Genomic DNA, 17,306 nt, shown 5'->3' on the forward strand with positions numbered 1-17,306 from the left:
CACCTGTTGTTTCCTGACTTTTTAATGATTGCCATTCTAACTGGTGTGAGATGGTATCTCATTGTGGTTTTGATTTGCATTTCTCTGATGGCCAGTGATGATGAGCATTTTTTCATGTGTCTGTTGGCTGTATGAATGTCTTCTTTTGAGAAATGTCTATTCATATCCCTTGCCCACTTTTTGATGGGGTTGTTTGTTTTTTTCTTGTAAATTTGTTTGAGTTCTTTGTAGGTTCTGGATATTAGCCCTTTGTCAGATGAATAGATTGCAAAAATTTTCTCCCATTCTGTAGGTTGCCTGTTCACTCTGATGGTAGTTTCTTTTGCTGTGCAGAAGCTCTTTAGTTTAATTAGATCCCATTTGTCAGTTATGGCTTTTGTTGCCGTCGCACTGCCAAGACAATCCTAAGTCAAAAGAACAAAGCTGGAGGCATCACGCTACCTGACTTCAAACTGTACTACAAGGCTACAGTAACCAAAACAGCATGGTACTGGTACCAAAACAGAGATATAGACCAATGGAACAGAACAGAGTCCTCAGAAATAATACCACACATCTACAGCCATCTGATCTTTGACAAACCTGAGAAAAACAAGAAATGGGGAAAGGATTCCCTATTTAATAAATGGTGCTGGGAAAATTGGTTAGCCATAAGTAGAAAGCTGAAACTGGATCCTTTCCTTACTTCTTATACAAAAATTAATTCAAGGTGGATTAGAGACTTAAATGTTAGACCTAAAACCATAAAAACCCTAGAAGAAAATCTAGGTAATACCATTCAGGACATAGGCATGGGCAAGGACTTTATGTCTAAAACACCAGAAGAGTTATTTTTTATGTAGTAAAACTTACTGTTTTCCCTTTTTGATTTGGGTTTCCAGATCATATTTAGATCTTGCCAACTAGGTAAAATTAAAAAAAAAAAACTACTGCATCTTAGTATATTAATAAAACTATAAGATATTCACACTTATTTTTAATAGAAATTTTATGATTGAATTTAATTTTTGATTAATGTAGAATTTATTTTGGTTTATGGAATGAGAGGTGAGGACCCAGTTGTTTTTTTTTTTTTTAACAAATGGCTCTCCAGTCATTTCAATACGTTTTCTTGAATAATTCTTTGCCCCACTGATTTCAATAATTTCTATATATATTTGGGTCTGTTTCTGGACTCTATTCTGTTCATCTATCTGTCTGCACTATTGCCACACAATTTTATTTGCAATAGTTTTAATATCTGGAAGAATAAGCTCTTCTTCCTCCCTCCATTAATGATTTTGTTTTTAGAATTTTCCTGACATAATTGCATATTTATTCTGGAAGTCTTTCTCTTCTTTTAACAGGTCGTAATGCTACTTTATTAACTAATTTATATTCTCGGTTGCTTACTGTCTTTTAATCCACTCTATTGATTAGAATTTTAATAGGCTCTCATTAGAGTCCAAGCTGTTCAGCCATCTTATGTACCATGTATTTCACCACTTCTGGAACATTTTGTTAAAGGGTAGGACAGAAAACTTATAGCTTATGTTAGGAGGGTAAAGGAAGATAATCCACAGCATGTTGAGTGCTACTTAATGGCATTTTACTGCTCGCTCTTGCATATCCATCTCAATATGTACCTGCTTCTTTTATCTGCTCTCCTTGCCTCTCTTTCTCTTTTACTTTTTTCTTCTGTTTCTTTTAATTTTCATTTACTTGTAACATCTAAGAAGGCCATCTGGATAAAAAAACAAACAAAAAATTTGAAGATATCCATGCATTATCAGAGTTTTCGCCCTTTCCGTATATTTTCCTTTATTCACTGGCCCTTTCAGTGCACTGGTGTCAGCTCAGTGGCCCTAACTTTGGAGTCATATTTACAACCGATATTCATCAATAGAGTCATGTGTTTCCTATATGCCTTATACAATCTTGAATAGTATAATATCCATTCTACTACAGACATTATTAGTCATTAAGAACTCTAAGATGCATGTGAAAGGGCTGCTTATAGTCTTGAGAGCTGAGGTCTGATTATCACCTTGCTTGTTCATCTGTTCATCCATGAACAAAGAAGCTATGGTGGAACCAGGGGCTTAGGTGGGATAATGAAAGTAGGAAGTTTGTCAACCAGGAAATGGGAAATGATAATGGAAACTAACATTTGTTAAGTGATTACTACTATATGCCAGCCACCCATTGTTCTAGATGCTTTATGTGCATTATTCTATTGAACCAGAGGCCTAGAATTACTTTTATTCCCATTGTACATGTGAGGAAATTGAGGTGCTAAGATTCTTTTAATATATATGTATTTTTTAAAATAGAGGCTGGGCGCGGTGGCTCACACCTGTAATCCCAGCACTTTGGGAGGTCAAGGCAGGTGGATTTCCTGAGGTCAGGAGTTCAAAATCAGCCTGACTAACATGGTGAAACCCTATCTCTACTAAAAATACCATAATTAGCTGGGCTTTGTGGCAAGTGCCTGTAATCCCAGCTATTTGGGAGGCTGAGGCAGGATAATCTCTTGAACCCGGGAGGCAAAGGTTGCAGTGAGCTGAAATTGTGCCATTGCACTCCAGCCTGGGTGACGGAGTGAGACTCCGTCTCGAAAAAAACAAAAAACAAAAAACAAAAAAAAAAAAAGAAAAAGAAAAAGAAACAAAAAAAAATTAGAGATGTGGTCTCATTGTTTTGTCCAGGCTGGTCTCAAACTCCTGGGCTGAAGTGATCCTCCCACCCTGGCCTCCCAAAGTGCTGGGATTACAGGCATGAGCCACTGCACTCAGGTTTTTTAAAAATTTTAATTGTTATTATTATTATTATTTTTTGTATAGAGACAAGATCTCACTATATTGCCCAGGCTGGTCTTGAACTCCTGGGCTCAAGGATTCCTTCTGTCTCAGCTTCCCAAAGTGTTGGATTACAGGTGTGAATCACCATGCCCAATTTAGATGCCAAGATTCTTAAAACTGGCTCAAGGCCACACAGTATATGGTGCATGGAGAGTCAGTCAACTGTGGCATACTCCACTGCTCCTTTTCATCAGAATTCTTTCCCTAATATGGCAATCGAGGATTATGAAATAAAGACATACCAAATTGCAGGATGCAAAAGAAGAGGAATTAATAGCAGTACTTTCTGTTTTCCCATTTTTCTTCATTGTACTATGTAATCTAGATACAATTTTGAAGAGGGAAAATAAATTACTTTTAGAAATCTAATCTTGTCCATGAGATCTAATGACTGATTCTGAGACTTTCAGGATCAGGAAGGAACTCTGTTAATGTTCCCAGAAACTGGAGCCACAATCTCTCTTCTTTATCTTGTTAGCCAGCTCCGTATCTGGCCTGAGGTGCATAAGGCTTAAAAGAGGGGTGTATTGGAGGAAGTGGGAGGCTTATTAATGTTTTGATTTTGTGTTTTTCTACAAATCTGGAGGCATCATGTTTTCACACTCCGAGTGGAGATTAGCATCATGCTTCGATTTAGCTGGAATCAAGTTTTTTTTTTTTTTTTTTTTTTTTTTTTTTGAGGCGGAGTCTTGCTCTGTCGCCCGGATCTCAGTGATCTCAGCTCACTACAAGCTCCGCCTCCCGGGTTTACGCCATTCTCCTGCCTCAGCCTCCCGAGTAGCTGAGACTACAGGCGCCCGCCACCTCGCCCAGCTAGTTTTTTTGTATTTTTACTAGAGACGGGGTTTCACCGTGTTAGCCAGGATGGTCTCGATCTCCTGACCTCGTGATCCGCCCGTCTCGGCCTCCCAAAGTGCTGGGATTACAGGCTTGAGCCACCGTGCCCGGCCTGGAATCAAGTTTTTACTTACATATTCCATCCCTCAAGCCATTTGGTTTGGAGATGGATGGGACACGGGAGCTCACTGTGAGACTGCAGGGGAGTCTCCTAGTTTCTTAATGACTGGACAAAGGCATGGCAACAGAAACGTCTCGGAACTAAAAGGTTTATTTTTATTTTATTTTATTTTATTTTTTTTGAGACGGAGTTTCTCTCTTGTTGCCCAGGCTGAAGTGAGTGCAACGGTGCCATCTTGGTTCACCTCAACCTCCGCCTCCTGTGTTCAAGCGATTCTCCTGCCTCAGCCTCCCGAGTAACTGGTTACAGGCATGCGCCATCACGCCTGGCTAATTTTGTAACTTTTTAGTAGAGATAGAGTTTCTTCATGTTGATCAGGCTGGTCTCGAACTCCTGACTTCAGGTGATCCGCCCGCCTTGGCCTCCCAAAGTGCTGGGATTATAGGCGTGAGCCACCATGCTCGGCTTATTTATTTATTTATTTATTGAGACGGAGTTTTGCTTTTGTTGCCCAGGCTGGAGTGCAATGTCTGGGCTCACTGCAACCTCTGCCTCCCAGGTTCAAGAGATTCTCCTGCCTCAGCCTCCCAAGTAGCTGGGATTACAGGCATGCACCACCACGCCTGGCTAATTTTGTATATTTAGTAGAGATGGGGTTTCTCCATGTTGGTGAGGCTGGTCTGGAACACCCAATGTCAGGTGATCCGCCTGCCTTGGCCTCCCAAAGTGTTGGGATTACAGGCGTGAGCCACCGCCCCTGACTTATTTTTTAAGAGACATGGTCTGGCTGTCGCCCAGGCTGGAGTGCAGTGGCTCGATCATGGCTTATTGGACCTAAACTCTCAGGCTCAAAAGATCCTGCCACCTCAGCTGGAACTACAGGCCTGAGCCACCACATCTGGATTTTTTTTTTTTTTTTTTTTTTTGGTTCAGGTGCAGTCTGGCTTGTTGCTCAGGCTGGCCTCGACTAGTCTCTTCAGCTTCTAATATTTCTGCTATTTCTGACCTTTGTCACTCTTGCATAACCAGTGATCAACAGTGTCTACTTGCTTTATTTCTTTTCCTATTCTTTTTTGTGTGTGAAGTCCTGCTCTCCTTTCGGCGGTAATCCTGGCCATCTGCACTTTTCCTTCAATTCCTTGTCGTATGCTTTCAGTATTACATCATATTTGCTTACTCTCAGTGATTCTCACCCTGAACTCACCTAGTGACTGACTCTCTGAACTGCATCCCCAGGATCTAAGGTCTAGTTTGGGTCGCAAGGCTTAGGCTCCGTGACACAGGTTAAAGGCCAAGTGGGAGTGGCTTTAGTGGCCTAGCGTGACGCCGCTAACGTCGCTAGGGGGCGGAGCTTTCTGAACGTCCTCGTGCGCTGTGGACGGAGGTTGTGGAGAGAGCAGGACGGCGTTGGTGGCTGCGGCTGAGGTGAGTGATTTAGTGGGCAGGAAGGGGTAGAATAGGCTTCAAGCATAAGTTAGTTGGGTAGTTTATAACTAGCAAGAATATATTATAGCCATTAGGTCGAAACTTTTTAGAGTGGCCCTAAGGCAGTGACTTTGTACTACCAAACTGCTCGTGGCTCTCAAGGCGAACGAAGATGGGCAAACGTAATGTTTTTTGACGAGGATGGAGGAGTATGGGAAGCGGTGGTGGGCCACTGAAAACCGGAGATAGTAGTTACTGTAGTTTAGATGCTAAAGGACCTAAAATACGTTGAAGCGGGACTGTTGATAACCGCTGGGGACAACATAATGTTTTTTGATGAGAATAGAGGAGTATGGGGAGCAATGATGGGCCACCGAAAACCGGAGATAGTAGTTATTGTTGCTTAAATGCTGAAGGACCTAAATTACACTGAAGTGGGACCGTTGATGACCGTTGGGGGCAGTACGCTGAGGGTGCTAGTTTTCTCATAGAGCGGGAAAAAGGACCGTGAGTGATTGGATGCTTTGAATGTGCGGTTGGTAGTGGATGTGGATTTTGAACCAATTAGGAAGAAGCAGCGAGACCCAGCCAGACCAATCACAGGGTACCACTCAGCTCCACTTCCCCCGTTGCCAGGCAGACTTATGGTAAGAAAAGGTCCCTTTGATGTAACTTGGCAGCCTGGCCCTGCCCCTCACAAAAGCCCTTTCATGGGCTTTTAACTTTACTCGGCCTTTTTTTCTCCCTTTGGATAACAAGTAACGGGAAACATTTCACTGGAAAGAAATTTGTTGAGAAACTAGAGGATAAAACAGAGTATTAAAAATATGTTGTTATTTCATAGGCTTGAGCCAGAGATTTAAAAATGGACAAAGATGATTTTCTTTCCATGGACTTTAAAGGTACGTAGCTTTACGTGGTAGTACAAAATAATGTCAAACTGCTGCTTTATTTAAGATCTAAATATTGCCTGGCGTGGTGGCTCACGCCTATAATCCCAGCGCTTTGGGAGGCCAAGGCAGGTGGATCACAAGGTCAGGGGCTCGAGACCAGCCTGACCCAACATGGTGAAACCCCGTCTCTACTAAAAATACAAAAATTAACCGAGCGTGGTAATCCCAGCTACTCAGGAGGCTGAGGCAGGAGAATCGCTTGAACCTGGGAGGCGGAGTTTGCAGTGAGCAGAGATCGCGCCACTGCACTCCAGCCTGGGTGACAGAGTGAGACTCCGTCTCAAAAAAAAAAAAAAAATCTAAATATTTTGTTTCTGAGTTTTGTCTTTTTGCAGTGTCCGTAGCTCCATGTTTTCCCATTTATGTACCAGAAACAATGTCAATTTTTAACACACTGGGAACCTTTTCATGAACTAGTGTAGGGAGACAGAATTCACAATTCATAACTTTTTTTTTTTCAGGATTTTTATGACATGCAAAATAAAACATTTAATCTGAAAGATAAATCTATTGCAATAAAAATAAGTTTAAAAAATTACTGCAAGATCTTGGAGTGCCTTTCCATAATCATCCGTGAAAAATAAATTATATCCTGTGTAGTTTTAGATTTAAGTGCATTTTATTGTGTCTTCATTCTTTGGAAAATTGGTAATCCATGTTTGCTATTTATGGGAACTCTTAATAAACAAAAGCAATTTGATTGACCAGAACACCAGATTCCTCAACTATGCTAGATATAGGAGAGTTTATAGTACTTTCTTTGTTTCTGGGGAATAATGAGACCTGTGGTACCTTCACATTCATATAATAATGAAATAGGTGGTAAGAAATGTGGCTACAAATCTATGATTTTAAAAAGTTCAGGTCAATATTTTGTTAATACTTGTTTTTTGTTTGTTTGGTTTGTTTGTGTTTTGAGACAGAGTTTTGCTCTTGTCGTCCATGCTGAAGTGCAGTAGTGCCATCTCGGCTCACTGCAACCTCTGCCTCCTGAGTTCAAGCGATTCTCCTGCCACAACCTCCCGAGTAGCTGGGACTACAGGCCCACACCACCACGCCTGGCTAATTTTTTTGTATTTAGTAGAGACAGGGTTTCATCATGTAGGTCAGGCTGGTCTGAAACTCCTGACCTCAGGTAATACACCTGCCTCGGCCTCCCAAAGTGCTGGGATTACAGGTGTGAGCCACCATGCCAGGCCAATATTTGTTATTTTAAAACGATAACAGTAAAGCCCACTACTATTTAATTTAAGTTTTAAATTAAGATAAAATATCTTAAAGGTATAAAGATGGAATAAGGATTATGATTCTTCAGTAGATAATATTTGATACTTTATATTTACATAAATATTTGAATCACACAGAAAACTATACAAAATAACATAATGAACATCTGTGTACCTACCACTGAGTTCTGTCAAATCTTAAGTTTGCCATGTGCTTCAGATATTTCAAAGCACTAAAAGATTACGTGTACCATTTTTCTTTTTAAATTTTATATAAATAGTTATTTTATATTTCTTTCTCCTGCAGCTTGTCTTCTTTTTTCCTTTTTTTGCTCAGCATTGTGTTTATATATATATATATATATATATATAGTTTTTTTTTTTTTCTTTTTGAGACGGGGTTTTGCTCTTATTGCCCAAGCTGGAGTGCAATGGTGTGACCACGGCTCATTGCAACCTCCGCCTCCCAGGTTCAAGTGATTCTCCTGCCTCAGCCTCCTGAGTAGCTGAATTACAGGCACGCACCACCATGCCCACCTAATTTTTTGTATTTTTAGTAGAAAAGGGATTTCACCGTATTGGCCAGGCTGGTCTTGGACTCCTGACCTCAGGTGATCCGCCTGCCTCGGCCTCCCAAAATGCTAGGATTACAGGAGTGAGCCACTGTGCCAGGCTGTGTTTTCAATATTTACCCATATGAATACTTTTAGTTCATTTATTTTCACTGCTGATGAGTAGTTATTTCATTGAATGTAAATGTACCACAATTTATTCATTCAGTCTCCTTTGTTGGACACAAACATTGTTTCAAATATTTGCTATTGCAAACAACAATGCTACAGTGAACACTGTGTTTCTGAGAGTTTAGCAGAAATTTTCAAAAAAAAAAAAAAAAAAAAAAAAGCTGGGTGTGGTGTTGCATGCCTGTACTAGTCTCAGGAGCCAGACGAGGGAGGATCGCTTGAGCCTAGGAGGTGGAGGCTGCAGTGAGCCTTGATTGCTCCACTATACTCCAGCCTGGGTGACAGAGTGAGATCCTGTCTTAAAAAAAAAAAATTAAAGACCAAGAAGGAACAGAAATGTGTCTAGATAATTACATCCATTGGGGCTAAATAAATGTAACTCCTTTTCTGCATGTCATCTTCAACTATTTGAAGATAACTTATCTTTTACCCCGGAAAATGTCTTCAGATTGAGCATTCTCAGTTTGTTCAAACATTCCTTATATTACCTGGCTTCTAGTCCCCTTATCATTTTGTGTGCTATCCTTTAAACATGCTCTGTTTTTTTCATGTTATTTCTTAAAGTGTGGTACCCAGAATAGAACACAATTCTCTATGTTTGATATGATCAGCATAAAATACAGTCATGTGCTGCATAATGACATTTCAGTCAACAAAGGACAGCATATACAACAGTGGTCCCAGAAGATTTTAATGGAGCTGAAAAGTTCCTGTCACCTAGTGATGTCAGAGCTGTTATAAAGTTGTAGAGCAATCCTTTATTCATGTATTTGTGGTGATGCTGGTGTAAACAAATCTACTGTGCTGCCAGTTGTTTAAAACTATAGCACGTACATTTATGTACAGTACATAATACTTGATGGTGATAATAAATGACTATGCTACTGGTTTATGTATTCACTATACCATACTATGCTATCTTATACTATTTTTTTTTATCATCATCTTAGAGTGTACTCCTTCTATTTATAAAAAATAAAGTTAACTGTAAAATGGCCTTAGGCAGTTCCTTCAGGAGGTATTCCAGAAGGCATTGTTATCATAGCAGGTGACAGGTCCCTGCATTTTATTGCCCCTGAAGAACTTCCAGTGGGACAAGATGTGGAGGTGGACGACAGTGATAGTGATAATCCTGAGCCTGTGTAGGCCTAGGCTAATAATGCGTGTGCTTGTGTCTTAGTTTTTAACAAAATGTTTAAAAAGTAAAATTAATAATGTTAACAGAAAAAAGCTTATAGAATAGGGATATGAAGAAAGAAAATATTTTTGTACAGCTGTATAATGTTTGTGCTTTAAGCTAAGTGTTATTATAAAAGAGTCAAAAAGTTACACATAATTAAAAAGTTTGTACTTTGGGAGGCCGAGGCAGGCAGATCACTTGAGCTCTGGAGTTCGAGACTGGCCTGGGAATCATGGTGAAACCCTGTCTCTACTAAAAATACAAAAAATTATCCTGGCGTGGTGGCACGCGCCTGTGGTCCCAGCTACTCTGTGGTCCCAGCTACTCAGTAGGTTGAGGTGGGAGGATCGCTTGAGCCTGGGAGGCAGAGGTTGCAGTGAGCTGAGATTGCACCACTGCATTCCAGCCCCCGTGACAGAGTGAGACCCCATCTCAAACAAACAAACAAACAAGCAAACAAAGCTTATAAAGTAAAAAAGTTACAGTAAGCTAAGGTAAATTTATTATTGGAGAAATAAGCATATTATTTTATAAATTGAGTATAGCCTAAGTGTACAGAGTTTATAAAGTCTACAATAGTGTAGAGTAATGTCCTAGGCCTTCACTTATGTTCACCACTCACTCACTGACTCACCCAGAGCAACTTCCAGTTCTGCAAGCTTCACTCACGGTAAGTGCCCTATACAGGTGTACCTTTTTTTTATCTTTTAAAAATTTATTATTATTGTTATTTGAGGCAGGGTCTCATTCTCTCACCCAGGCTGGAGTGCAGTGGTGTGATCATGGCTCACCACAGCTTCTACCTCCTGGGTCCAAGTAATCCTCCCGCTTCACCATCTTGAGTAGCCGGGAATCACAGGCATGCACCACCATGCCCAGCTAATTTTTAATTTTTTTGTGGAGACGGGATCTCCCTATGTTGCCCAGGTTGGTTTCGGACCCCAGGGCTCAAGCAATCCTCCTTCCTCGGTGTCCCAAAGTGCTAGGATTACAGTTGTGAGCCACCGTACCCAGGCATTTTTAATCTTTTATATCATATTTTTACTTACCTTTTCTAGGTTTAGATATGTTTAGATACACAAATACTTGTCATTGTGTTACAGTTGCCTGCAGTATTCAGTACAGTAACTTGAGGTATAGGTTTGTAGCCTAGAAGCAATAGGCTATACCATATAGCCTAGATGTGTATAGTAGGCTATACCATCTTGTGTAATTATACTCTATGACAGGGGTCCTCAACTCCTGGGCCATGGACCATTACCTATCTCTGGCCTGTTAGGAACCTGGCTGCACAGCAGGAGGTGAGCCCTGGGCCAGCAAGCATTACCGCCTGAGCTCTGCCTCCTGTCAGATCAGTGGCCAGCAGCATTAAATTCTCATAGAAGCCCAAACTGCCCACACGAAGGATCTAGGTTGCATGCTCCTTATGAAAATCTAACTAATGCCTGATGATCTGAGGTAGAACAGTTTCATCCTGAAACCATCCCCCCACCATCCGTGGAAAAATTGTCTTCCACAAAACCGGTCCCTGGTGCCAAGAAGGTTGGGGACCACTGCTCTATGACATTGGGACAATGATAAAAATCACCAAATCACACATTTCTCGGAATGTATCCCTGTCCTTAAGTGATGTACGCCTGTAATCTTTCTCTTTAGATTTAGGACTGATCATTTTTCTCTTTAGATAATAATATAACTAAGACTGAATTTGCTTTTTCTTTCTTTCATATCATGCTAGTTATTCATTTTGAACTCTGTCCCCCAAAGCCTGTCAGTCTTTTAAAAATATTTATTTATTTATTTAGACAAGATCTCACTCTATTGCCAGGCTGTAGTGCAGTGGCGCTATCCTCCTAGGTTCAAGTGGTCCTCTCACCTCAGTTTCCTGAGGGAATACAGGCATGTGCCACCATTCCTGACTAATTTTTGTATTTTTGGTAGAGATAGGGTTTCACCATGTTTCCCAGGCTGGTCTCCCGAGCTCCTGAGCTCAAGTGATCTGCCTGCCTACGCCTCCCAAAGTGCTGGGATTATAGGCATGAGCCACCATGCCTGGTCTCAGTCTTTTAAAAATATATGCTACTGTTAAGTGACGTCTTGATTGGTGCAGTTAGTTTTGAAGACTTACCTGCAGGACTGCAGGACTATACTTTTTTCTTACATTAATCCCATTGCTACTACTGGAGATTTAATTTCTGTTCCTTATTATATAATCTATCTTATTTGTGATTTTTCCTCAGCTTCTTCTTCCAAATCATTTACAAAACTGTTAAATAGAACAGGGCCAAGGACAGAATGTTATGCTATTACAAACCTTACTTCAAGTTGACATCAATCCATTAAGCTTTGGTTATGCTTATGCAGTCTGCCTGATTTGCGCTTGTCCCCAAAGTCTGACAACCATCTCTTGTTCTGTACTGGGCATTATCCCTAGGTTTAGAATTTCTGGTTCGCCTTTTGGAAGAGCTCTTGGGGCTGACCATATATGCATTTCTGTTACAAACTCTTCTGTTCACCTTTGAGGCTGCCTTCTACATGTTGAACAAAGTTTGATGCCACCCTGTGCTCCTGTTTCTGATCTATGGCCTCCAGGGATTTACTCTCCAAAGCACTTTTCTTTCTCCCCTTCCCTCCTTCCCTTTGTTCCTCCTTCCTTCCTCCCTACCTTCCTCCGTCCCCCTCTTCTTTCATCTTCTTTATGATAAATCAACTTTATTGAAGTGTAACTTACATACAGTAAAATTCACACATTTTAAGCTTGCAGGTTGATGCCTTTTTTTTTTTTTTTTTTTTTTGACAAATGTAATTTGTCTAAACACCACTCCAATCAAGAAATCGAACATTCTCATTTTCTTAGAAAATTTCATCATGCCACTTTGCATTCAGTCTATCCCTAATGCCCCACCTCAGGCAACCACTGTTCTGTTTTCTATCACCTGTAGTTTAGTTTATAAATGAAATCATACATTTCATTTATAATGAATTTTTCTTTTTCTCTTTTTCTTTTTCTTTATTTTTTTTGAGATAGAGTCTCTCTCTTTCGCCCAGGCTGGAGTACAGTGGTGCAGTCTTGGCTTCCTGCAGTCTCTGCCTCCCAGGTTCAAGTGATTCTCATGCCTCAGCCTCCTGAGTAGCTGGGACTACAGAATGTGCCACCACGCCTGGCCAAATACCCTTTTTTCTTTTTCTTTTTCTTTCTTTCCTTTTTTTTTTTTTTTTTTTGGCTTTTAAGCAACATAAATTTATTTCTCACAGTTCTGCAGGCTGGGAAGTCCAAGATCATCAAGGCACCAACAGATTCTGAGATTCTGGCGAGGGCCCTCTTGCTAGATGGCAATCCTTTCTGTGTCCTCACAAAGTGGAAGAGGGCAAACAAGCTCCCTCAGGCATTTTTTAAAAGAGCATGAATCCCATTCGTGAGAGTGGACCTAATCACCTCTCAGAGGCTCCACCTCTTAATACCATCACATTGAGGATTAGGTCTCAACATATGAATTTGGGGCCAGGGATCCATAAGCATTCAGACTGCAGCAAAGACATCTTCATGCCAAATATTCTCTGATCCAAGACCTTGTTCTTGAATGTTGTCTCCTTACCATGGTATTTTTATGTGCTCATTCTCTAGTTCATCTGTGTCCGTTACTCTGGGGTTTCAAACACAGTCTCCAAATACAGCATGAGGCTGGGCCTGGTGGCTCACACGTGTAATCCCAGCACTTTGGGAGGCCAAGGTGGGCGGGCCACTTGAGCTCAGGAGCCTGAAACCAGCCCGGGCAACATAACAAGATCCCGTCTCTATTAAAAATAAAAAAAAAAAAATTAACCAAGCATGGTGGTACGCACCTGTATTCCCAGCTCCTCAGGAGGCTGAGATTGGAGGGTTGACCGAACCCGGGAGATCAAGGCTGCAGCGAGCCACGATCACGCCACTGCACTCCAGCCTGGCTGACAGAGCAAGGCCCTGTCTCAAAACAAACAAACAAAATCAAATCTAGCATGAGTGAAGAGTTGAGACGTACTGCATTACTGGAAAGGAAATGTCTAGGTTTCCTCTCTTAGCAGTACCCTTTTTTCTATTGCATCTTTCACTAAGCATAGTTGTTTTGAGATTCATTTATATTGTTCCATATATGAGTAATTAATTCCCTTTTACTGTTTAGTAGTATTCCACTGAATGATTATATTGCAATTTGTTATCCATTCCTCAGTTGATGCACAGTTTTGGTTACTGTGAACAAGTTGATATGAATGTTCATGTACAGGGCTTTTTTTTTTTTTTTTTTTTCCTTCTTTTTTTTTTTTTGAGACAGGGTCTGTTTGCTCTGTCACCCAGGCTGGAGTGCAGTGTCACAATGATAGCTCACTGCAACCTTGACATGTATACTTTTTGAAAATGGACTTAGGTTTTCATTTCTCTTGGGGGAAATACCTAGGTGGGAAATTTCTGGGAGGTAAAAAGCTTTTGTAACCAGCTTCCAGTATTTCAATAATGGAAAGGCAACATACCAAAACGTATGGGATACAGCAAAAGCACCACTCAGAGTGAAGTTTATACTAGAGTATTTTCTTTCTGGAAGACAGGTTTTTATTTAAGCAACCCGGCTTGGCGGTTTCCTAAGCTGTGCCACCTGATTCAGAAAAATTTCTTCATCTTGACAAACAGAAGGCACATCCAAAACAGAAGACGGCTTAACATGGGAAATAGCAAAAAGAAGCTGAATGATGTTGAAAGAATATTGGCACTGAGATAATTTAGCTTAGTTGTCCTCAACATGAGGGTTAATTTTTCTTGAAGAATGACAACTGTTTATCACACTTTGGAACTCCTTTTCCTATGGTTAGTTTGGAGACAAATTCTCATTCTCCTTTATATATATATATTATTATTATATATTATTTTACATATATATATATTTATTTATTAACTTTTTTTTGAGACAGAGTCTCACTTTGTTGCCCAGGCTGGAGTTCAGTTGCGCGATCTGGGCTCACTGCAACCTTCACCACCCGGGCTCAAGTGATTCTCCTGCCTCAGCCTCCCAAGTAGCTGGGATTAGAGGCACCTGCCACCACACCTGGCTAATTTTTGTATTTTTAGCAGAGACCGTGTTTCACCATGTTGCCCAGGCTGGTCTTGAGCTCCTGACCTCAGGTGATTCACCTGCCTTGGCCTCCCAAAGTGCTGGGATTACAGGTGTGAGCCACTGTACCCGGCCTTTTTTTCTAGATTTCTTTCTTTTTTTGAGGCAGAGTCTCACTCCATTGCCCAGGCTGGAGTGCAATGGCATAATCTCAGCTCACTGCAACCTCCACCGCCCAGGCACAAGCAATTCTCGTGCTTCAGCCTCCCGAGTAGCTATGACTGCAGGCATGCCAGGCTAATTTCTGTATTTTTAGTAGAGACGGAGTTTTGCTGTGATGGCCAGGCTGCTCTCGAACTCCTGGCCTCAAGTGATCCACCCACCTCAGCCTCCCAAACTGCTGGGATTATAGGCATGAGTCACCACCTTCATTGATCTTTTATATATATATTTTTTCATTTCTATTTCATTTATTTCTATTCTGATCTTTATTATTTCTTTTCTTCAATTAACTTTGGATTTGGTTTGCCTTTGCTTTTCTAGTTGTTTAAGAATCATCATTAAGTTGTTTGGAGTTCTTCCTCTTTTTTGATGTAGGCACTCATAGTGATAAACTTCACTCTGAGTAGTGCTTTTGCTGTATCCCATACGTTTTGGTATGTTGCCTTTCCATCATCATTTCTTTCAAGAAAATTTTCAATTTTCTTCTTTTGTTTTGAGATAGAGTCTCCCTCTGTCACCCAGGCTGGAGTGCAGTGGCACGACCTCTGCTCACTGCAACCTCCACCTCCAACTGTTCAAGCAGTTCTTCTGCCTTTGCCTCCCAAGTAGCTGGGATTACAGGCACCCACCATCACACCTGGCTAATTTTTGTGTTTTTATTCTAATTAATTAATTTTTTGTTTGTTTGTTTTGAGACAGAGCCTCACTCTGTTGCCCAGGCTGGAGTGCAGTTGCACCATCTCGGCTCATTGCAACCTCCGCCTCCAAGGTGCAAGCGATTCCCCTGCCTCAGCCTCCCAAATAGCTGGGATTACAGGCCTGCCCCACCACTCCTGGCTAATTTTTAAAAAAATATTTTTAGTAGAGAGCGAGTTTCACCATGTTGGCCAGGCTGTTCTGGCCAACATGGTGAAACTCCTGATCTCAGGTGAGCCGCCTGCCTCAGCCTCCCAAAATGCTGAGATTACAGGCATGAGCCACCATACCTGGTCCTTTTTTTTTTTTTTAGTATAGGACCTCGCTTTGTCACCCAGGCTGCAGTGCAGTGGCATGAACATATAGGTATGCACCACCACGCCTGGCTAATATTTGTATGTTTTGTAGAGACTGGGTTTTGCCATGTTGCCCAGGCTGGTCTTGAACTCCTGAGCTCAAGTGATCTGCCTGCTTCGGCCTCTGGATTACAGGAGGTGCTGGGATTACAGGTGTGCTTGAGCCACAGTGCCCAGCCTCTATATTTGCTTTTTCTATTATATTTATGATGATTGTTAGGGAGGTAGACATTAGCTAATTTGTTTCATCAAGTCTTCAGAATATAGTTCCAATGTATACTCAATACCAGCCCTGTCCAGTAGAAATATAATGTGAGTTGGAAATGTAACTTAAAATTTTCTAGTAATCACATTTAAAAAGTAAAAATAAATAGGTGAAATAAATTTTTAATATAATAATAATTTTAATGCTATGGCCCAGCATATTCATGCATTTTTGTTCCAGCATACAATCAGTATACAAAATTGCTGAGATATTTTGCATTCTTATTTTAAACTAAGTCTTCGAAACCCATGTATATTTTACAATTAAAGCACATCTCAATTTGAACTAGTCACGTTTTAAGTGCTCAGTAGCCACATATTGCTACCGTATTAGACAGTGCAGATCTAGACTAAAAAGTTTAGTAGGAAAACTCACTCAAGATAATTGACTTTCACTGAATCTCAAAGGACTTTATTTGGAATCTTCCCTGAACTATCTTTTCCTTTAAATACAACAATGGGATCCTCAGATTAAGAATTATAGAGTTATTAGGAAATATCCCAAGAGAGGGCCACATAGTTTAGAATCATGAGCATACTTATTATACAGCCTGTACAGAAATCTCATTGAGATAATCACTGATGCCACCTGGTATGCACCTGTTAGGGGGAATAATACAGTTTATGGCTGGGTGCGGTGGCTCACGCCTGTAATCCTAGCACTTTGGGAGGCCGAGGCGGGCAGATCATGAGGTCAGGAGATCGAGACCATCCTGGCTAACACGGTGAAACCCCCTCTCTACTAAAAATACAAAATATTAGCTGGGTGTGCTGGCGGGTGCCTGTAGTCCCAGCTACTCGGGAGGCTGAGGCAGGAGAATGGCGTAAACCTGGGAGGCGGAGCTTGCAGTGAGCTGAGATTGCACCACTGCACTCCAGCCTGGGCGACAGAGTGAGACTCCGTCTCAAAAAAAACAAAAAAAACAAAAAAAAAACAGTTTATGAAATAAAGGCATTGAGTGACCCACAGAATTGAACTTTCTTAGTATGCCATACAGTGTCTTCCAAGTTCTGGCCCCTACATACCTTTCTAATGGTGTTTTCTGTAGCCACCCTTTACCGTTTTCTCCAGCCATACATAACTACTTATGCCTTTTTGAATTCATTGTGCTTTTTCACACCTCTGTGCTTTGCCCTCTGGCGTGTTCCTTTCCCTCAGTATCTGCCTGGAAATCTCTAACTCATCCTTCAGCCCCACCTCAAGTAACACTTCAGTGAAGCCTATCCTGCTATTCCTATATTCCATCCCTCATATGGGCATTTACACAATCCTTTTACATTCTTGTAGCATCTTCCACTTACAGTACTTATTACATTATATTATAATTTTTAAATTTTTATTTATTTTTAATTTTTTCCCTT

Source organism: Piliocolobus tephrosceles, chromosome 12 (assembly GCF_002776525.5).
Source record: "Piliocolobus tephrosceles isolate RC106 chromosome 12, ASM277652v3, whole genome shotgun sequence".
NCBI classification, from domain to species: domain Eukaryota; kingdom Metazoa; phylum Chordata; class Mammalia; order Primates; family Cercopithecidae; genus Piliocolobus; species Piliocolobus tephrosceles.